Source organism: Scyliorhinus canicula, chromosome 19, assembly GCF_902713615.1.
Source record: "Scyliorhinus canicula chromosome 19, sScyCan1.1, whole genome shotgun sequence".
NCBI lineage: Eukaryota > Metazoa > Chordata > Chondrichthyes > Carcharhiniformes > Scyliorhinidae > Scyliorhinus > Scyliorhinus canicula.
Window position 1 is genome coordinate 61,615,901 of NC_052164.1, and position 23,819 is coordinate 61,639,719.

Genomic DNA, 23,819 nt, shown 5'->3' on the forward strand with positions numbered 1-23,819 from the left:
AGCACACGGTTCTCACAGTCAATGTTGTGAGCGATCAGCACGCTGACAGTTCACTTGCCCTTGCTTTACGTGCAATTCACTTCAGTCAGACCGGCTGGATAAAAACGTGGCCAGAAATCAGCAGAATGTGACAACCCTGCGCATGGACAATGGTCAACAAAATGTCTCGTGGGCTGCACTCAGGACCCAGATGGGCCACAGGTGGGCACGGGCTGCAGGTTGCCCACCACCTAGCTAAGGTCTTAAATGGCCCACTCAGTTGAGAAGAAGAAAAACGCAGCCTGGGTTCTCACTCCCAACTGTGTGACGAAGAGGGTTTCCTTCACTCCACAACAGGCTGGTATTGGGTGTCGCAGATAACTGTGGGTGTTTCTTTCCTGCAGGTGTTGAAACCACAACCCAGAAGTGTCGCACTGGGACAGCTTTGCAAGAGAGAGTGAACAAGTCTCACAGTTATACCTAACCAGTGAGGTTGTCCTTATACTACACCAGTTACCCTGACTGCCACATAAGCCTGTATGAGTCTCTCTCCTGTTGATGATGAAATGTCACTCGGAAGCTCCCCACGAGTGCAACTTCACAAGAGAGAGTTAAGGTGGGACCACTGTTATTCTTAACCAGTAGCCTCTCTTGAGTGAGCGAGTTCGAAGCACTCTGATTCCTTTGGGTCCTCGACTACGGAATTATGGTCTGGCAATTATTGTGACTCAACCAGAATGGACAGTGAAAGAAAGGTGAGACTTCCACTATGGTAGATTTAAAATTAAATAATTTATTCAAGAGAATTAGGTCCTCCACAACTCAGGCTATAACACACAAACACCAGTTATAAAATACTATGGGCGGAATTCTCCGCTCCCGGGAAAAATCGGGAAGGCCATCGTGATTTCGGCCGAGTTTCACGACGGCCTCGGAGGCCGCTCCTCTCACCTTATTCACCCCCACCCGGGGGGGCTAGGAGCAGCGCTCCGTTATTCTCGGCCGCCGGGCCTTGACGCTTGCGTCAAGGCGGCGCGCCGAGAATGACGCAACGGCGGCGCCTATGTGACGTCAGCCGCGCATGCGCAGGTTGGCCGGCTCCAACCCATGCATGCGCGGCTGACGTCACAACGGCTGACGGCTCAAACCTGCGCATGCGCGGTTGCCGTCTTCCCCGCAAGATGTGAGCGGCTTGATCTTGCGGAGCGGCAGAAGGGAAAGAGTGCGTCGCTTTGAGACGCCGGCCCGACGATCGGTGGGCACTGATCGCGAGCCAGTCCCCTCCCGAGCACGGCCGTGGAGATCACTCCCCTCTCCGCCCCCCACAAGCTTCAAACGGGCCTTTGGCGCCCATGTTCACGACGGCAGCAACCAGGTGTAGTTGCCGCCGTTGTGAACCGGTCGCGAACGGCAGGCCGCTCGGTCCATCCGGGCCGGAGAATCGCCGGTCGCCGTGAAAAACGGCGTGCGGCGATTCTTCCGAGCGGGGGGGTGGGAGAATCGCGGGGGGTGCCAGGGGTGCGTGAAATGAGTCGCCTGGCCCTCCCGCGATTCTCCCACCCGGCGTGGGGAGCAGAGAATCGCACCCTATGTATAAAAACAAGAGGCTAAACAGCACATCGAAAATTCTTACTGTTACACAAATTTACTTTAACGCCCACAAATATAAATACATAGATATATCCACTCACCCACACCAAGTCTCAACAATCTACTCTAATTGGGAATTTCTGTGGGTTGAGGGAGTATGCTCACCGTTCCCAGGAAGGAGATGAGGCACAGATGTCTGTGGTTCTTCTTCCAAACTGGCTGGTCCGTTTCGCTGCTGGGTTGCAAGTCTGGTGTCCCTCTGATTCTCGTGGTCTGTTCGCAGCAAGTGAGGAAACAGGAAATTTGAATTAGTTCCTGAGTTCCGTATATTTTAAGGGCAAAAGCCTGTGTGGAACTGACTGACCCCTTGCCACAGTTACGTTCTGGCTGGTTTAGCACAGTGGGCTAAATAGCTGGCTTGCCATGCAGAACAATGCCAGCAGCACGGGTTCAATTCTCGTACCTGCCTCCCCGAAGAGGCGCTGGAATGTGACGACTAGGGGCTTTTCACAGTAACTTCATTGAAGCCTACTTGTTAAGTTCCAAGACAAAGGCCTGCTGATCTCTTGAAAATGGTTGTTGGAGACAACTTTAATCGTTTTCCCATTAGGATATTGTGATTTCGTCCTGCCAGGGCAACAAATGATTTGCATATGTTCATCTTGGAGTGAGTTCTGGCCGTTTAATCTTCCCGCATAATTTACCTGTTGGTTCTGTCATGACTCATGACCCGGCTTGTTTTTTTATATTTTGTTATCTGTCTGCAGACTGGTCTGTACAGCTTGCCCTTTTAAAATGGAATATGTCCTTTTCCAACTTTGTCCAGTTAATTTTTGTTCCGCTGATGAGTTGTAATTTACAACTGTAGGGGTAATACAATCACAGTCGTGGCTCAGTGTGGTAGTGCCCTTACCGCTGAGCTAGAAGCTTGTGGGTTCAAGTGCCATTTGGAGTACAAAGTCAAGGATGATGTTACTACATTATAAGTATTAAGAGAGTTCTCTGGTATTGGTGATGCTGACTTCCAGATAATGACAAAGCCCTCTCAGTTGAAGTGAAATATTCCATGGAACCACTTCAAAAGGAAAAAAAAAGGCAGGAGTTTCACATTCTCTGCTTTTGGGATCTTGCTGTGCATGAATTGGCTGTTGTGTGCAGCTAAGGGCAGCACGGTAGCATGGTGGTTAGCATAAATGCTTCACAGCTCCAGGGTCCCATGTTCGATTCCCGGCTGGGTCACTGTCTGTGTGGAGTCTGCACGTCCTCCCCGTGTGTGCGTGGGTTTCCTCCGGGTGCTCCGGTTTCCTCCCACAGTCCAAAGATGTGCGGGTTAGGTGGATTGGCCATGCTAAATTGCCCGTAACGTCCTAAAAAAAAGTAAGGTTGGGGGGGGGGGGGGGTTGTTGGGTTACGGGTATAGGGTGGATACGTGGGTTTGAGTAGGGTGATCATTGCTCGGCACAACATTGAGGGCCGAAGGGCCTGTTCTGTGCTGTACTGTTCTATGTTCTATGTTTCTATGTAATCAAGTATTTTTTAAACATCCTTTTAAAAAAATTTCCAATTAAGGGGCAATTTAGCATGACCAATCCACCTCTGCTGCACATCTTTGGGTTGTGGTGGTGAGACCTATGTAGACACGGGGAGAATGTGCAAATTCCACACGCTCAGTGACCCGTGTCCTCTGCGCCATGAGGCAGCAGTGCTAACCACTGCGGCACCTTGCCACCCCGGTTATTTGAAACATAATCACAATGGTGGTTACTGTAGTAATCCACGGGAGGCAGGAGTTCCATCACCACACCAATATTTATTTACAATAACGATATTACAGTAGCAGCTACAAACAGTGCTGCTAGCAGTCCAGTCAACTTAAGACTGCTCACAAAGCCTACACAGGTGATTATATGGGCCCCCTCAATGAGCTATCATTGAGGGAGCTCATACTCCAATTGGCCAACCAATAAAGCCAATTGGAGTTCATTACAGTTACTCTTCAAAAATATTTGATTGGCTGGATGTGACATGAGAGATGCAAGATCGTTCTTTCTTCCAACAGCCAGGAGTACAAGTAAGGGTCAAATTGAGTGGAACAGTGGTGAAGTGCATTCAGATTGGGGTTTGCTTCTATTGCTGCCAATTACTATTGACCCCATTCCAAAATCTATTGACAGAATCACTTGATGTCTTTTACGGCACGGGGTTAGAATTGGGCCATTATTCCAGGTCTGTGTGCCTTTATACCATCAAAACTCTGATGGGAGAACGGCCAGGTATTTCTTCCATCTTTTCTGCGGCCTCGTGTTGACAGCAGAAGAAGAGGTGCAGTTTCTGAATGGATGTTACCCACTTGAACTTGCACCTGTTCTGCTCTCAATGCCAAATACAGGCACTGATTGGGATTAAGATGGAGGCAATTACTTAACAGTTCTGTCTATTTTCCGAACTGTTCAACTCTTGACCAGAATCATTCCGCAGGGGAGTGAAAAACTCAAGCCCTGAAGCTCCTGTACCGCTATCCCAACGCTTCTCTGCAGCAAATTCTCCGTGTTCCCCCTCCCCACCCTATGCCACCCAAGAACAGCTCTGTAACAATGTAATGTGAATGGCCCAGCCTGAAGGGTTCAGGCCAGAAATGCTTGTGACTTCCACAAGCCAAGTGAACATTCTGACATTTCCTGCTGGCAGCTTTTTGTATCATTTTAGTTCACTAGAGCAGTTGGATAGAAGATTTCTGACTCAGTACATTGTGGTGATAACCACTGTAGATATGCATACTTGCAGTAGGGGGATGTATGGCTGTACCTGTAATACAGGTTCCTCCGGGCGAGGCTTTATTGCTGTGTGATGCTATTCCTCCAGCTGCAACTGAAGACTAGATTCTGAGTGACTCATACGCATATTTATACACAAGCTCCCTGTGGGTGGAGCTAGCCGGCAGGGGCTTACCGGAGGAACCTGTATTACAGGTACAGCCATACATCCCCCTACTGCAAGTACGCATAACTACAGTGGTTATCACCACATACATCACTGCAAATGATCAGTTTGTTCCATTTCATATCTCAGAGGCAAGGAGGCCTACATCTGATTTTGCCGAAAGTCAATGGACCTTTGGCTGACCTGCCACATCCCCCACGGTGAGGCCTATTGCAACAGAATCATAAAATCCCCCAGAGTCTTCTGTAAAGCTCGGCCACTTTCAAAGTGGCATCTTTTAGAGGCAGAGGACAGTCTAGGATTTAAAAGCAATTCCCAAAACTGGGTCCCTTGCACATTTACCAAGAGACGCAATAACAGAATTGTACTGAGAACTCAAACCAGATTAGACACTGGAAGGTTTGAGAATCTGGGTGTTTTCCCTGAATCTAAAATAGGTGAGAGGGAATAATTTACAGTAAGAAGGGTAGAAAGACCTCATAATGTAGAACAACCAGTAAATTCAAGTCTGTTTCACTCCTCTTCTTTCTGCTCTGTCACGACACCCTGGGTGAGTGCACAGTCAATTCCAGCCCCATTTGACCAGGATCACAACAGAGGTGAAATTAAGGGTGGGATTAAGGCCAGCCATGGGTTGCTCGGTGGTATGCTGCTCACTGGTGGTGGGATTCCATCCCCTGCCGCTTGTCAATGGGATTTCTCATTGAAGCCATCCCATGCCACTGGGAAACCTGCTCACGGGGGTGCACTGCTGGTGGGAAAGGTGAATTGCAATGGCTGGCGAATTCCGGCCCAAATTGAGGTCCTTAGTGGAGCCTAACAATCTACAGTCACCAGGTTTGTAATTTTAAAGCACAAGTAACCTGTTCTCATGTAGAGTATCATAATTAAACTGACAGAAAATATAACTGACCATCTAAGACCCCTTTCCCAATCCCCACTTCCTAATCCGCCCCACTCTTTACACACAAATGCAGACAAAACAACATGTAGAGGAAAGGACGGTGGAAAGCGAAAGAAAAATATTAATAACAATAAAAAGATAAGGATCTTTGATGCATTGCAATAACCTCCAGTCAATGTCTTTCTGAAGTTCAGGCTTTCGTTTTGATACATCTTCCTTCTAGACTTGAGGGAACTCAAGTAGACTTGAGTTGCCTACTTTCTGTGCAGACTTAGGATCATTTCAGGTTCACAGCAAAGGATGTGCCAGGCACTCATTGGTATCAGAACAATAGAACAGTTCTTTCACTTTATCAAGCTGGAGAGAGAGAGAGTTCCTTTCACTTCCAAGATGTAAACACTTCTGCCCAGTTTTTTCCGAAAGCATCATGTAAAGAGCATCCAGGAGTGTTTTTTAGAGCAGTATGTAAATAGTCCAACTCGGGAAGGGGCCATACTGGTATTGGAGAATGATCCCGGCCAGGTGGTTGACGTTTCAGTCGGCGATTACTTTGGGAATAGCGATCACAATTCCATAAGTTTTAGAATACTCATGGACAAAGACGAGAGTGGTCCCAAAGGAAGTGTGCTAAATTGGGGAAAGGCCAACTATAACCAAATTCGGCAGGAACTCGGGAATGTGGACTGGGAGCAGCTGTTTAAGGGTAAATCTACATTTGAAATGTGGGAGTCTTTTAAGGAAAGGTTGATTAGTGTGCAGGACAGACATGTTCCTGTGAAAATGAGAGATAGAAATGGCAAGATTAGGGAACCATGGATGACGGGTAGAATTGTGAGACTAGCTAAGATAAAAAAGGAAGCATATGTAAGATCGAGGTGACTCAAAACTGATGAAGCTTTAGAGGAATATCGGGAAAGTAGGACAAATCTCAAACGCGCAATAAAGAGGGCTAGAAGGGGTCATGAAATATCTTTGGCTAAAAGGGTTAAGGAAAATCCCAAAGCCTTTTATTCGTATATAAGGAGGAAGAGGGTAACTAGAGAAAGGATTGGCCCACTCAAAGACAAAAGAGGGAATTTATGCGTGGAGTCAGATGAAAAGAGTGAGCTTCTTAATGAGTACTTTGCATCGGTATTCACAAAGGAGAGGGACATGATGGATGTTGAGGCTAGGGATGAATGTTTAAATACTCTAGGTCAAGGCGGCATAAGGAAGGGGGATGTTTTGGGTATTCTAAAAGACATTAAGGTGGACAAGTCCCCAGGGCCGGATGGGATCTATCCCAGGTTACTGAGGGAAGCGAGGGACGAAATAGCTGGGGCCTTAACAGATATCTTTGCAGCATCCTTGAGCACAGGTGAGATCCCGGAGGACTGGAGAATTGCTAATGTTGTCCCTTTGTTTAAGAAGGGTAGCAGGGATAATCCAGGGAATTATAGACCTGTGAGCTTGACGTCAGTGGTAGGAAAACTGTTGGAGAAGATACCGAGGGATAGGATCTATTCACAATTGGAAGAAAATAGACTTATCAGTGATAGGCAGCATGGTTTTGTGCAGGGAAGGTCATGTCTTACAAACCTAATAGAATTCTTTGAGGAAGTGACAAAGTTAATTGATGAGGGAAGGGCTGTAGATGTCATATACATGGACTTTAGCAAGGCGTTTGATAAGGTTTCCCATGGCATGTTGATGGAAAAAGTGAAGTCATATGGGGTTCAGGGTGTACTAGCTAGATGGATAAAGAACTGGCTGGGCAACAGGAGACAGAGAGTAGTGGTGGAAGGGAGTGTCTCAAAATGGAGAAAGGTGACTAGTGGTGTTCCACAGGAATCCGTGCTCGGACCACTGTTGTTTGTGATATACATAAATGATCTGGACGAAGGTATAAGTGGTCTGATGAGAAAGTTTGCAGATGATACTAAGATTGGTGGAGTTGCAGATAGCGAGGTGGACTGTCAGAGAATACAGCAAAATATAGATAGATTGGAGAGTTGGGCAGAGAAATGGCAGATGGCGTTCAATCCAGGCAAATGCGAGGTGATGCATTTTTGAAGATCTAACTCAAGAGCTAGACTATATGGTCAATGGAAGAGTTCTGGAGAAAATTGATGTACAGAGAAATCTGGGAGTTCAGGTCCATTGTACCCTGAAGGTGGCAACGCAGGTCGATAGAGTGGTCAAGGAGGCATACAGCATGCTTGCCTTCATCGGACGGGGTATTGAGTACAAGAGTCGGCAGGTCATGTTACAGTTGTATCGGACTTTGGTTAGGCCACATTTGGAATACTGCGAGCAGTTCTGGTCGCCACATGACCAGAAGGATGTGGATGCTTTAGAGAGGGTGCAGAGGAGGTTCACCAGGATGTTGCCTGGTATGGAGGGTGCTAACTATGAAGAAAGGTTGAGTAGATTAGGATTGTTTTCATTGGAAAGACGGAGTTTGAGGGGAGACCTGATTGAGGTCTACAAAATTATGAGAGGTATGGACAGGGTGGACAGCAACAAGCTTTTTCCAAGAGTGGGGGTGTCAGTTACAAGGGGTCACGATTTCAAGGTGAGAGGGGAAAAGTTTAAGGGAGATGTGCGTGGAAGGTTTTTTACGCAGAGGGTGGTGTGTGCCTGGAATGCCAGTGGAGGTGGTAGAGGCAGGTACAATAGCATCATTTTAGATGCATCTGGACAGATATATGAATGGGTGGGGAACAGAGAGAAGTAGACCTTGGAAGATAGGCAACAGATTTAAATAAAGGATCTAGATCGGCGCAGGCTGGGAGTGCCGAAGGGCCTGTTCCTGTGCTGTAATTTTCTTTGTTCTTTGTTCTTTGTATGAAGGAACCAATCACTGGCCAATGTGAGGCAAAACATTGTCCCTAACCAACCCACCTGTTGCCAGTTAACCAATCAACCTGACTCCCTGCACAGCTGGTTCCTAAGATGTACCTTGTGCCGAAGAGTTTGGCTTCCCCTCTCTCAAACACAAAACCTGGGAACACAATGTCCTAGCAAGCAGGCTGTTTCAATTTTGACTCCTGCTTATCGCGCATCCAGAATCGGAATACACGGACCAAAATAATAAAAGGGAAGAAAAGAAATGGGAACAAACAAAATAAACAGGAAGGACTCTTACAGCTCTCATACACTCTCATCTATCCCTTTGTGTCTCTTGTTCCCACACTCTCTCTCTCTGTCTCTCTCATACAGTTATTGTTGGTGCTTGAATAAATGTCACTTGGTGTCCACATTAACAGCTTGTCCATGTTTTCTCCATAAGCCATTATTTAAAAGCTGAAAGTGTGTAGCCGGCGCCACCTCCGAATATTTTGGCACCTGTCGGCCAAAATTAATTTGCTTCCACTGTAATTAATTCAAAAATGTGTTCAGTCAGATCAGAATAAAACACACGCTGCCTGTTTAATTCCAGCTAATCTGTACCTCTCAATGAATGGGTGGTTGAAAACACTGCACTTCAATATAAGAGGGCTGGCTTCTCTGGGTCTTCTGCTGTCATATAGCACGGTAGCACAGTGGTTAGCCCAGTTGCTTCACAGCGCCAGGGTGCCAGGTTCGGTTCCCCGCTGGATCACTGTCTGTGCGGAGTCTGCACGTTCTCCCTGTGTCTGCGTGGATTTCCTCCGGGTGCTCCGGTTTCCTCCCACAGTCCAAAGACGTGCAGGTTAGGTGGATTGGCCATACTAAATTGCCCTTAGTGTCCAAAAAGGTTAGGAGGGGTTACGGGGATAGGGTGGAAGTGAGGGCTTAAGTGAGTTGGTGCAGACTCGATGGGCAGAATGGCCTCCTTCTGCACTGTATGTTCTATGTCTATGTACAGGTGTATGGACATCAGGTGGTGGCCAGATCAAGTCCATTTATGGTGATTCACACAGTAGGACAGAGTATGCATGTGCACCTATTGCCATGAGTTGCCTCCTGAGAAAACAGAGCCATTCATATCACAATCTTGCCATTTTGATTTTGCACTCAAGCTTTACCCTCCACACACACCCCTCTGCCCCTCAGCACCTGTCCTTCTATCAAAATATTCATACCTCAAAGTTGGCCATTTTCGCCCACTTTCTACTTCAGCAAAATTAAGAACCAACCAATTTGAATTGAATTTCATTTCATTCTGTGTATGAAACTATACAGTGCAGACTTCTCCATTTTATTGTCTTTAAACTCTTAAACTTGAGTCGTTTTAAGAAAAGTAACCTTGAGATATGTCATCCATCACTGTCACTGTCACTGTCCATTTGAAGTTTGAATGTTCTCCCGTGTCTGCATGGGTTTCCTCCAGGTGCTCCAGTTTCCTATGGTTTCCTCCCACAACCTAAAGATGTGCGGGTTCGGTAAGTTGACCATGATCAATTGCCCCCTGGTATCCAAGGATGTGCAGGTTAGGTTCTGGGGTTAAGGGAATAGGGGGAGTGGACATTGATGCACTGCTCAGTTGAAGGATCGGTGCAGACTCAATGGGCTGAATGGCCTCCTTCAGCACTGAAGGGATTTTATGATCTTATTCTATGACCCTCAGATAGTGTAGCACTTGGTGGGGAAATTGGCAGTGAAGTCGCAGCTTGAACCAATGTGGCTCCCCATTTGGACTTTGGAAGATTTTGCTACCGAAAGCAGAAGAAAATCTTTTGATCTTTGGATGTAAAATATCCCTTGACATGGGAATTTTCTGTGGCTGATTTTAACCAGCTTTGTCTTCATCAAGATCCTCGTGAGTCACAGTATGGATTTGATTTTTTTGAAGTGGCGTGTGATCTTCAGACATGGTGTTTCCTTTGTTCATATGTTCACCCTGGGTGAGTGCCCTTGACATCAAGGCAGCTTTTCCCTGAGAGTGGCAGTAAAGAGGCCTGACAAAACAGAAGTCAGTGGAAATCGGGTGAAATGTCTCCATTGGTTGGAGTCATACTTAGCATAAAATAAGATGGTTGTGATTATTGGAGGCCAAGGCATGCATGGAATCCCTACAGTGCAGAAGGAGCAATTTACCCCATTCAAGCCTGCAAGGACCTACCAAAAGAGCACTCTACCTGGGCCCACTCTTCGCCCTCACCGTGTTGGAATCTGTCAGGGTAGTGCCCAAGGCGCAGCCATCTTCAGCTACTTAACGTGATCTTCCCTATTAAGCTAAGAATTAGCAACCTCACATTCATGCCATCTCTCAGGTCACCTTTCATCACCTCTATGTGGGGTTTGACTTTTCCCCTGTCTCAGCTCTTTGTCAAGCTGAGATCTTTATGGTTTGTGGCTTACAACTTTTCTTTATGTTCCAGATCACCAAACATTGGAAGCTTTGTTTTCAGAAATACAGAAAGTACATTACTTGCCTTCTTCATGCAGGTTGCCAGGCTGCATGCAATTGCCCCATCACACTTTGCGTGCAGTGGATGAGTCATGTAATCTGGCAGTGAGTGTGAAAATCATATGCAATTTGCACTCTATTTGGTTTGCTTTTAGTTATCCTCCATTTGAATTCCACAGTTATAGCAGAGTACATCTCGCTCAGTCCTGCTCCGGATTGTTGTAGTTGAGCTGATTTGCATTTTAAAAATCAGTTCTTGTCACTGGGATTGTTGTAAGCAGCTTTCATTGGAGTAATGTTATCAATTCCTCAAACATTTGAACTATTTTTCTTTCATTTCAAACTATTTGGGTAAAGGAATGGAGAGTTATACATCCAAATCTGCAGTTGACACTACATTAGGAGACACAATGGGATGTGGAGATGGAAGTGGGAAGAAGTTACAAAGAATCACAGAAAGATTCATTGAGTGGGAGGAGATGGCATCCACTATGGTGACACAGTGGGAGCACTGCTGCCTCACAGCGCCAGGTTTGATTCCAGCCTTGGGTGACTGTAGAACATAGAACATAGAACATTACAGCGCAGTACAGGCCCTTCGGCCCTCGATGTTGCGCCGACCTGTGAAACACCTCTAAAGCCCATCTACACTATTCCCTTATCGTCCATATGTCTAGCCAATGACCATTTGAATGCCCTTAGTGTTGGTGAGTCCACTACTGTTGCAGGCAGGGCATTCCACGCCCTTACTAAAGAACCTACCTCTGACATCTGTCCTATATCTATCTCCCCTCAATTCAAAGCTATCTCCCCTCATGCTAGACATCACCATTCGAGGAAAAAGGCTCTCATTGTACACCCTATCTAATCCTCTGATCATCTTGTGTGCCTCAATTAAGTCACCTCTTAACCTTCTTTACATTTTACATGTTCTTCCCATATCTGTATAGGTTTCCCCCGGGTGCTCCATTTTCTTACCACAGTCCAATAATGTGCAGGTTAGGCGGAATGGTCATGCCAAACTGCCCCTAAGTGTCCAAAGATGTACAGCTTAGGTGGGGTTACAGCAACAGGGTAGAAGGGTAGGTTTAGGTAGGGTGTGCTTTCGGAAGTTCGCTGCAAACTCAAATGTCTTCCTTCTACACTGAGGGATTCTATGATTGGAAGAATCTATGGTGAAGAACAAAGAAAAGTACAGCACAGGAACAGGCCCATCGGACCTCTAAGCCTGCGCCGACCATGCTGCCCATCTAAACTAAAATCTTCTGCACTTCCGGGGTCTGTATCCCTCTATTCCCATCCTATTCAGGTATTTGTAACGATGCCCCTTAAATGTCACTATCGTCCCTGCTTCCACCTCCTCCTCCGGCAGGGAGTTCCTGGCGCCCTCTACCCTCTGTGTAAAAAACTTGCCTCGTACATCTCCTCTAAACCTTGCCCCTCGCACCTTAAACCTATGCCCCCTAGTAATTGACCCCTCTACCCTGGGTAAAAGCCTCTGACTATCCACTCTGTCTTTGCCCCTCATAATTTCTAGTGAGAACAAACTGAGTTAATTCAACCTCTCCTCATAGCTAAAGCCCTCCATACCAGGCAGCATCCTGGTAAATCTCTTCTGCATCCTCTATAAAGCCTCCACATCCTTCCAGTAGTGTGGCGACCAGAATTGAACACTATACTCCAAGTGAGGCCTAACTAAGGTTTTAAGTTCTAAGGCAGATAGAGTTCAATGTGGCACCTACGAATGTGAAGTAATAGGGCGGGATTTTCCACGCGTTCCGTCGTGTTTTTCAAGGCAGCAGAGGCGGCCCGCTATTTGCTGGCATCAGGACCTTCTTGTCCCGCTGCCGTCAACGGAGTTTTCCGTCATATCCACCCTCCCCCCCACAAATCAAACAGCTTCAGGTACCTCGAGAAACTGCATATTACAGTTAGACTAGCTGTCTCGCTCTAATATGCAGATTTTCCAAAACGTGATCCCGCAATGTTCGGGATTTACATCGCAACGTGCAAGATCACATTAGATCAAAGAGCCACACGGAATCTCCCACCAGCTTCTATCGGCCATGTTGTGCCAGAGCGCACTGCTATTCGGGTGCAGCGCAGCCGTTCGCTCACGATTGCGTGTCCTTTTCTGAGGAAGGATGATCTTGTTGTGGAGGGAGTGCCAGGTTTACCAGGCTGATTCCTGGGATGGTGGGACTGTCATATGAGGAGAGACTAAATCGGTTTGGATTATATTCATTGGAGTTTGAGGAGATCTCATTGAAACTTATAAATTTTTAGCAGGATGAGACAGGATAGACTCAATATTCCCAATGGTGGGAACTAGGGGTCATAGTTTGAGGATCAGGGCTAAACCTTGTAGGACTGAAGTGAGGAGAAATTTCTTCACCCCGTAAGTGGTGAATCTGGAATTCACTACCACAGAAAGTAGTTGAGGACAACACATTGTGTGATTTCAAGAAGGAATTAGATTTATCTCTTCGAGCTAAAGGGATCAAGGGATATAGGGGGGAAGGCGAGATCAGGGTATTAAATTTGATGATCAGCCATGATTATAATGAATGGTGGAGCAGGCTTGAAGGGCTGAATGGCCTACTCATGCTTCTGTTTTCTAAGTATGTTCCTATGTAGATCAGTGTGCACGTGGATGTTGAGCTCATGTACAGACAATTTTGTTAGGGAGCAATATTTCAATGAGGAAGAAAATGGAGGACCAATGCAAATACTTGGAGTGCTCTGGAGCTGCTAGTACAGAGATTACAAGAGAAGCCTGCAAATATTCTGGGGACCTGCATGGAACCCAGGTTTGTAGAGTAATGGGTATATCATTGGATCAATATTCCAAAGAACAAGAGTTAAAATCCTTCCTTAGCTGTTTGAGAATTTGAATATGGTTTAAGAAACGTGGAAATAACAAAATTATTTTCAGTTAAAGTGACATTGGGCTGTTAAAAAAAATCAGGCTGGTTCATTAATGACCTTTCAATGAGGAAGTAGACTGACAACAAATCAAAGAATGACTAAAAGATTTACAAGGAGGGAAAACATCACGGGTGCAAGAGAAAGCTAGCTGGGGATATAAAGACAGATAGAAAGAGTTTCTATAAATATTTTAAAAAGAGTTGACAAAGTGAGTGTTGGTCTTGTAGAGTCTGAAGAATTAATAATAGTGTATGGAGATGGAAGATGAATAGAAAAGATAATTTACATGGTCTTTACTGTAGACAATGCAAGAAATACCCCAGAAATAGCTGTCAATCAGGAACTGGAAGGGAGGGAGAAGCTTAACAAAATTTCTATCACATGGAAAGTGGCACTGAGCAAATTGTTGGAGCTGGAGGCTGAAACATCCTCGGGTCCTGATGGGCTTCAGCACACGATCTTAAAACAAATGGCCTGTGAGATAGTCAATGCGCTGGTTTTAATTTTACAAAATTCCTTAGATTTGGGGAAGATCCCAGTAGATTGGAAAATATTGAATAGAACTCCTTTATTCAAAAAGAAAGGGAAACAGTAAACATTAAGCAACAGGTTAGTTATTTTAGCATCTGTCATAGGGAACAAAATTAAGGTAATCAGACAGAGAGGGAATTAAGCAGATTATTGGAGTTCTTTTAAAAATTACCATGTGCTGTGGATAAAGGGGAACCGGTGGATGTACTGTACTTAGATGTCCAGAAGGCATTTGATAACGTGCCACAGCAAAGCTTGTTGCAGAAAAGAAAGGCTCATGGATAGACGATTGACTAGTGTGATGTGACCATCAATTTACTCGAGACACGAGAGGAAGTAAACCGTGGCTTTACTAGACTTACAACTGAGCCTGCCTGCGACCAGAAGAACTGAGGGCAGACTCACAAGACCGCAGTGCTTTATACTTCCGGTAGTGGGAGGGGCCATGGGCAGAGCCATGGGCGGAGCCAAGGGTGGAGCCCTGTACAAGCTCCTCATCTCCCCCTGTGGGCAGAGCCGCGCAACGGCTCACAGACGGAGCCCACAGGGACACAGTGATACATAGTGTGAATTAAGCATTATACATTCACCACATAGTGAACAGAGGAAAGAGAGAGTATTCAAAGACATGTTTTTTCTGCTGGTAAGATGTGCCACAGGGATCCGTATTGGGGCCTCAATGTTTTACAATTCATAAATGACTTGGATGAAGGGATTGAAGGTGTGATTGCTAAATTTACTGATGACACACAGATCGGTAAGAAAGGTCTTGAAGACTCCAAAAGATGTGTAGGTTAAGTGCATTTGCCATGCTAAATTTCCCCTTTGTGTCCAAAGCTTAGGTTGGGTTACAGGGATAGGGTGGGAGAGTGGTCTTAGGTTAGGGTGCAGACACGGTGGGCTGAATGGCTCCTTCTGCACTGTAGGGATTCTATGGTTCCAGGAAGAGGTCAAAAGGAGGCTACACAGGTCTTATGAGTAGTGTCTGGACGCACAACTCGTTATATCTTGCCAAACTGAAAATAATCATTTATGCCGACATTCTGCTTCCTGTTAGCCAGCCAAACTTCTGTCCATGACATCATGTTACACCCTATAACCAAAAGGAGACCTAAAACCGATTTGATGGGACCTTCTTAAAATTGGACTGTCGTAAATGCAGCACGGTAGCAAGGTGGCAAGCACAATTTCTTCACAGCTCCAGGGCCCCAGGTTTGATTCCCGGCTTAGGTCACTGTCTGTGCGGAGTCTGCACGTTCTCCCCGTGTGTGCGTGGGTTTCCTCCGGATGCTCCAGTTTCCTCCCACAGTCCAAAGATGTGCAGGTTAGGTGGATTGGGCGTTCTAAATTGCCCTTTGTGTCCAAAATTGCCCTCAGTGTTAGGTGGGGTTACTGGGTTATGGGGATAGGGTGGAGGTGTGGCCTTGGATAGGGTGCTCTTTCAAAGAACCGGTGTAGACTCGATGGGCCAAAAGGCCTCCTTCTGCACTGTAAATTCTATGAATCTATTTGCTATATCAGGATAAATGCCAACACCAACACTTATTGGCATCCCTTGAGATGATGGTGGTGAGCTGCCGTCCATGTGATGTAGGTACACATACAGTGGTGCTAGGCAGTGAGTTCCAGGATTTTATCCCAGCAACAGTTAAGGAATGGCAATACAGTTCCAAGTAAGGGTAGTGTATGTTGGAGGGGAACATTCAGGTGGTGGTATTCTGATATGTCTGCTGCCCTCATCCTTCTGGATGACAGTGTTTATGGGTTTGGAAGATGTTGTTGAAGGAACCTTGGTAAGTTGTTGATATTGGATATATGGTACATTCTGCAGTCATGCTTGCTGGTGATGAAGAGATCATCATGATGAAGTTTGATCAAATTGGTAGATTTTAAGGAGTGCTTTAAAGGAGACAAGTGATGTATAGAGGCAGAGAGGCGCAGGGAAGGAATTTCAGAGCTGGGGCCCGAGACTACAGCCACCAATGGGATCACATTTGGGAATGCAAAAGAAGCCAGAATTAGAGGAACACAAATATCTGGGCATGTTGTGGGGTGGAGCAGAAGGAGATTACAGACAGAGGGTAGGACAAGACCATGGAGAGATTTGGAAACAGGGATGAGAATTTTAAAGTCAAGACTTTGTTGGAACTGCAGCCAGTGAATATCAACAAGCAGAGGGATAATAGGACTGTGACTTGGTGCTGTTAACACACAGGCAGTAGTTCAAAATTACAGAGGATAAATTGTGGGAGACCTGCCAGAAGTGCATTAGAACAGTCAAGTTAAGAGGTAATGAGGCACAAATGAAAGTTTTTTCAGCAGTAGATGAGCTAAGACAGGTTGAAGTTGGGGATGCTACAGGGGATGGGGCAGGACCACCTTCATGATGGCAGGAATATGAGGTCAGAAGCTTATCTCGGGATCTAGTGCAACACCAAGGTTGCATACAGATTGGCTTAATCTCAGATTGTTGCCAGAGGAATGGCAACTGTTGCTTAGACCCTTTGTCGCTGTTTTCAGTTCTGCTCTGGCACACCATACAGTCTGGGGAACATTTGTACCAAAGGTTGGGTTTTGCAAATAAAATGTTGTTGGGTGAGAAAACAGAGGCAATAATTATTTGTGGATGGCTGCACAATGTTCAGCACCATTTGAGATTCCTCAGATAATGAAGCAGCCCATGTCCAGTTGCAGCAAGATCTGAACAGTAGCCAGGCTTGGGCTGGCAACTGGCATGTTACATTCGCGCCACACAAGTGCCAGGCAATGACCATTTCCTACAAGAGAGGATCTAACTGTCATGATATGCAGACAGGCAGATAATGATATACAGACAGGCACAGACAGGCAGCTAATGAACACAGAAAACAGGACATGACCAATGAGCAGGCAGGACACTCAGGGGTGGTATCTCACTATAAAAGGCACGAGGCCCTCACACTCCGCCTCTTTCCACTGATGAACATCTATAGAGTGAGTCAGGTTGTATTTACAGTATCACACCTCCAGCACGTGGCTAAGAGCTAGTCTGATTCAGTCAGACAGAGTAACCACACTTAGGTTAGCAGAGAGTCGAACTCACAGAGAACTGTGCTAACTGTGCTACTGGTTCAATAAATCAGATTTAACTAACTTCAAGGTCTGGAGTATCTTTTGGTTAAAGCTGCATCCAGTTGCAGCCTGTGTTATCCCAGAGTACATAACACAACACTAACCATCATCCCTTGACATTGCTGAATTCCCCACAATCAACATCCTGGGGGTTGCCATTGAACAGAGACTGAACTGGACTAACCATATAAATACTGTGGCTGCAAGGATAGGTTAAAGGCTAAGAATCTTATGGTGAGTAAACCAACTCCAGACCCCACAAAGCCTGTCCGCCATCTACAAGGCACAAGTCGGGATTGTGATGGAATACTCTCCATTTCTCTGCATGACTGCAGCTCCAAACACATTCAAGATGCTCGCTACCATCTAGGACAAAGCAGCCCACTTGATTGCTCCCCCTTCCACACACATTCAAACCCTCCATTTTGATGAACAGTGGTGGCCGTGTGTACCATCTACAAGTTGCACTGCAGTAACTCACCAAGGTTCCTTCGGCAGCATCTTCCAAACCCACGACCACTACCATCTGGAAGGACAAAAGCGGCAGATACCTAGGAACCCCACCACCTGGAGGTTCCCCTCCAACTCACTCACCACACTGGTTTGGAAATATTCCTTCACTGTTGCTTGGTCAAAATACTGGAATTCCTTTCCAAACAGCACTGTGGGTGTACCTACACCATATGAACTGCAGCGGTTCAAGAAGGCAACTCACTACCAGCTTCTGGAGGGCAACTAGGGATGGGCATAAAATGCTGGCCTAACCAGTGACACCACATTCCATAAATTTTTTTTTAAAATTTAAAGTACTCCAATACTTGCTTTCCCTTTATTCTTTCATGAGATGTGAGGATCACTGGCAAGGCCAGCATTGTTTGCCCATCCCTCATTGCCTTTGAACTGAGTGGTTTGCTAGGCCATTTGAGAGGATGGTTGCAAGTCAAACACATTGTTGTGGGCCAGACCAGGTAAGGACATCAAATGTTTTTCCCTTAGGGACATTAGTAAACCAGATGGGTTTTTCCAACAGTCTATAAGAGTTTCATGGTCGTCATTCCTAAGACTAGCTTTACTTTCCAGATTTATTAATTGAATTAATATTCCACAAGCTGCCATTGTGGAATCTGAACCCATGCCCCCAGAGACTGGGCCTTTGGTTTACCCGTCTCGCTATATTGCCGCTCCACCACCATCTCCCCCCAATTAACAGTTTTGGCTTGTTAATTATTAACCTTACAGATTTGGATGACTATATTTGAACTCAATTCATGAAGTATTGATGCAATACAGTCCAACAAAACTCAAGAAGCTCCACACCATCCATGACAAAGCACCCCTTCCACAAACAATCAATCCCCCCACCACCGACGTATAGTGACAGCGGCGTGTATCAATCTACAAGATGCATTGCAGAAACTCACCGAGGCGCCTTAGGCAGCACCTTCCAAATTCACGACCACTTCCATCTAGAAGGACAAGGTCAGCAGGTACATGGGAGCACCACCACCTGGAAGTTCCCCTCCAAGCCACTCACCATCCTGACCTGGAAATATACGGCCGTTCCTTCATTGCTCCTGGGTCCAAAAGCTGGAAGTCCCTCACGAACAGCACTGTGGGTATGCCACCCCACAGGGGTTGCAGTGGTTCAAGAAGACAGCTCACGACCACAATCTTAAAGATAATTAGGGATGGACTGTAACTGCTAGCCTAGCCAGCGAAGCCCATAAAAATGAATTTAAAAAACAGTGGAAGAATATGTTGATAATGGGCCTCTCTGTCAATTATTTTCATCTGTAAATCTGTAACTTTTAAATGTGGCACACACCCATCAAACATCAGATATGCCAATGCCATTAAAAGGTAGGAAGCAAGCCAGTTATTTTCCGTTGACTTTTATCACCTTGACATCTTCTGAACACCAGTGTGTGTAATAGACTGGAGAAAAGCCAACTTTGGGGGACATGGGAAAATAAAATAGACAATGATGCAGAGCTGCAATGGAAAACATGTATACTGTTGTTCAACAAAATCTGGGGAAAAAATATTCAGCTTAGAGACAAGTATAAACCGAACACCAAGGATGAATGTACATGTACAGGAAAAATTGTGAGTCAAGGGTGGAGGCATACAATGATTTCATCAACAATCAGGAAGAGCTTGACAAGCAGAATACAGAGTGATTAGGGGGAAAACAAAAAAGAACAATAAGGAAGTCAAAGAGGAACTATCAAATTAAATAATCAAGGAATATAAAACAGAACATTCAGAGGCATTTAAATTTAGAAAGGAAAGTCAGCATGTGAATTGGGTTTCGAAGGAATAGGAAGAATAGCATCAATGGTAGTGATATTAAAATGGCAGAGACATGAAAGAATTAGCTTGCTTCAGTATTTACCAGGTAGACAGGCCAGTTGAACAAGCCTCAGAAGGTGTAATTAGAAAGTATTTAATTACATTTACAATACAAAGAGGAAAGTATTAAATACATTAATCAACACAAAAAGAGCTAAGATGTATTACATCTGGACATTTTAGAATAATCTACGGAAGGGATCGCAGAGACACCAGTAAACATACTGAACCATTCAGTTGAAAAAGCTGTCATGTCAGAGGACTAATGGATAGCAAACGTCCTGGGCGGGATTCTCCATTTCTGAGATTAAGTGTTGACCCCAACGCAGAATCCATGGACTTTTACAACAGAAAAATTGGTGCCGCACCTGGACCTTAAAGACAATTAGGGATGGACTGTAACTGCTAGCCTAGTCAGCGAAGCCCATAAAAATGAATTTAAAAAACAGCGGAGGAATATGTTGATAATGGGCCTCTCTGGGCCATTACACACCCCACACAAATATCCCAGCCAAAAAGTTGGCACTGGTTGTGCTGGAGAGCACCCATACAGCGGATGGGTCAGTTGAGGCCAGAGAGCACCCAGGGGGGACACTTATGTGACCTGTGGCACGACGTTCAAAGTGGGCTGTTCGCGGTGTACACAGCTACATGGCTGCCTTGCAGGCTATGGCAATGGTGTTCCATGCCCAGCCATCTCGACCCCACAGCCCACTGCCTGGCCACCCCCTATTACTCACCCTGGCAGAAGCTCCCCGGCCAGTGGCACAACTGCCAGCAAACTATGGTGATGTTGGACACCTACCGTACCCCTTCTCTCTCCCTCAGCTGCCACCATGCCGGTTGTATAATTAAAAAAAAAAAAATTTAGAATGCCCAATTCATTTTTTTTCCAATTAAGGGGCAATTTAGCGTGGCCAATCCACCCACCCGTGGGGGCGAAACCCACGCAAACACAGGGAAAATGTACAAACTCCACACGGATAGTGACCCAGAATCCAACCTGGGACCTCGGCGCCGTGAGGCAGCAGGCTAACCACAGCGCCACCATGCTGCCCTTGGTTACAGGATTTATGAAGGCATAAGTGAACCATGCCATCGGAAACGCGGCCCATCGGAGGGGGAGGATCATGGAGGCCCCGGAGAATAACCAGTCGCGCCCGGTAATTGTACGCAAATAGTGTCTACTATACATGCGTTCTGGAATGCATTAACGCTGCTGTCGAGGTGTTGGAGCATTGTGATTTGGCGTGAAATCAATACCTGCTGCAATTTTGGCATCGGAACTGATTCTGCTCCCAATTGCCTTTCCCAATTTTGGTGTTGACTAATGGGCAATCCCACCCCATACCGATATTTAAGAAGAGAGATTGAACAAGCCTGGGAGCTATAGACCAATCAACGTAACACTGGTGATATGAATGGCAATGTAATACTGCTCAAAAGAGAAAGTCAAAGAAATCCAGAAAGCAAGAATATAAAAAGGAACAGCCAACACGGATTTTAAAAGGAGAGATATTGCTTGTCATGTCTCATTGAAAAAATAGACAGAGAGAGTTAATTTGGCTTATGTAGCAGATGTAATATATTTAGATATGCAAAAAGGTCTTTGGTAAGTCACCACTATTAGATACAATGCACAGCCAGGGGATAAGTAACAAAATGACAGCCAACTGGCTGCACATAGAAATCAGATACTAAAGGTACGGGGTAGTTATTCAGAGTGGCAGAAGATGGAAAGTGAGCTACCACAAGGACCAGTGTTGGGACCACTGTTATTGATAATTTTGATTTGTAATTTAGATTTGGACTTGAACACACATTTCTAAATTTACGGACACCAAATTAGGGGGAATGGTAGATTGCAACAAATTATAAGGAAATATGAATAAACATGCATAATGGACATATAATTGAGAAGTAAATGTTAGCAAAGACCGGCGGGATTCTGCCATAATCGGTGGGGCAAGCAACTCCGGCGGGACGGAGTAGCGTGAACCACTCCGGCGTCGGGCTGCCCCAAAGGTGCGGAATCCTCTGGAGTGGTTTGCGCCCCGCCGGCTGGCGGGAAAGGGACTTGGCGCCACGCAAACCGGCGCCGAAGGGCCTCTGCCGGACGGCGCGAGTTGGCGCTTGCGCGGGAGTGCCAGCATGTGCTGGCATCATCCCCATGCATGCGTAAAGGGCTTCATTTCCGCACCAGCAATGGCGGACTGCGACAGCCGCCGGTGAGGAACAATAGAGTGCCCCCACGGCACAGGCCCACCCGCGGATCGGTGGGCCCCGAGCGTGGGCCATGGAGACACCTCCCGGGGCCAGATCCCCCTGCGCCCCCCCAAGAACCCCGGAGGCCGCCTGCGCCGCCAGGTCCCGCTGGTAAGGACCAAATGCAATTTACGCCGGTGGGACTGGCAAAAAACGGGCAAGACTTCGGCCCATTGCGGGCCGGAGAATTCGGGCAGCCCTGGGGCCCATTGAGTCATGCTGGTCCCCGCCATTCTCCGAGGCGGGCAGCACAACTCATGCTGGGCCACTTTTTGGGGAACCGGAGAATTTGGAGGACAGCGGGGGCAGGATTCACGCCGACCCCCGGCGATTCTCCGACTCGGCGGGGTGTTGGAGAATCGCATCCCCATCTTGGAAGAGAAATAAGGAGATCACATTCTATTTGGAAAATAAGATTTGACATGGAGTTGAGGAACAATGCATCTAGGTGCACATCAACATTAATCAGTCAAAGTGACAACGCAGACTAATAAAACCATGAAACATGACTATGACTGAAAGAAGCCACATGTCAAACCTTTTCATCTTTTATGCATCAGGACAATTCCCAAGAATATCAAATGTAAAGAGAACACAAATTATGCTTCATGGGAAGAGAATGATTAGCAGTTAACTGTCAGTCTTCAGTTAACAGGTGCACTCTCCATGGAAACACCTCGACCAATCAGAGGCCACATGCCAACCAATCAGCAATCTCTTCTAATGAAGTATAAGTTGTTCCTTTACATTTGATATTCTTGAAAACTGTCCTTTTAGTGCAGAATGAAAAGCTTCAACAGCAGGTAACTTTCTTCAACAATACTCAATTTCTCTAGTGCCAAGCAACTATTTGTATAAAGCCATAAAAGTTAAACCAAGAACTGGAGTTTATTTCTAAAGGAATAGAAGTATGGAAGTTATGCAAAATCTGCATCAAACCTTGCTTAGGCTGAGCATAGAGTATTGGATGCTGTTCTGTTATATAACATATTATAGAAACATCAAAAGAGGATGAGAAAAAATTTATAATGAATGACACCAGAAGTATGAAGTTATGCCTATCAGGAATTTAAAAACAAGTTAGTTCTCTTTTCTATTAAAACAGAATTTGTGAGGTGATCTAATAGGGGCTGTTCAAATTTGAAAGATTTTGACAGAGCAGGCACAGAGTGAATGCTTCCACTTGTGGGGAAGAATAGAACTGGAGGCCAGCAACGTAAAATAGCCACCAAGAAGTCAAACCTGGAATTCAGAGAGAGAGAACTGAGAATATGGAACTTGCTAATACAGGGCGTCGTTGAAGTGCAGAATAGAGGAGCTGGATTGCCATACGATAGGGATGGGATAGGCCATAGGACCATAAGGCATAGGAGCACAATTAGGCCATTTGGCCATTGACTCTGGTCCCCCATTTAATCACTGCTGATCGGTTTCTCATTCCCATTCTCCTGCCTTCAACTCATAACCCTTAACCCCCTTAATAATCAAGAAGCTATATATCTCTATCTTAAAGACACTCGATGACCTGGCCTCCACAGCCTTCTGCGGCAAAGAGTTCCACAGATTTACCACCTTGTGCCTGAAGAAATTCCTCCTCGTCTGTTTTAAAGGATCGTCCCTTCAGTCTGAGGCTGTGCCCTCAGGTTCTAGTTTCTCCTACTAGTGGAAACATCCTCTCCATCTTCACCTTATCTAGGCCTCTCAGTATTCTGTAAGTTTCAATGAGATCCCCCCTCATCTTTCTAAATTCCATTGAGTACAGACCTAGTGTCCTCAACCGCTCCTCATATGACAAGTTCTTCATTCCAGGAATCATTTTTGTGAACCTTCTCTGGACCCTCTCCAAGGCCAGCATATCCTTCCTTAGATATGCAGCCCTAACTGCTCACAATATTCCAAATGGGG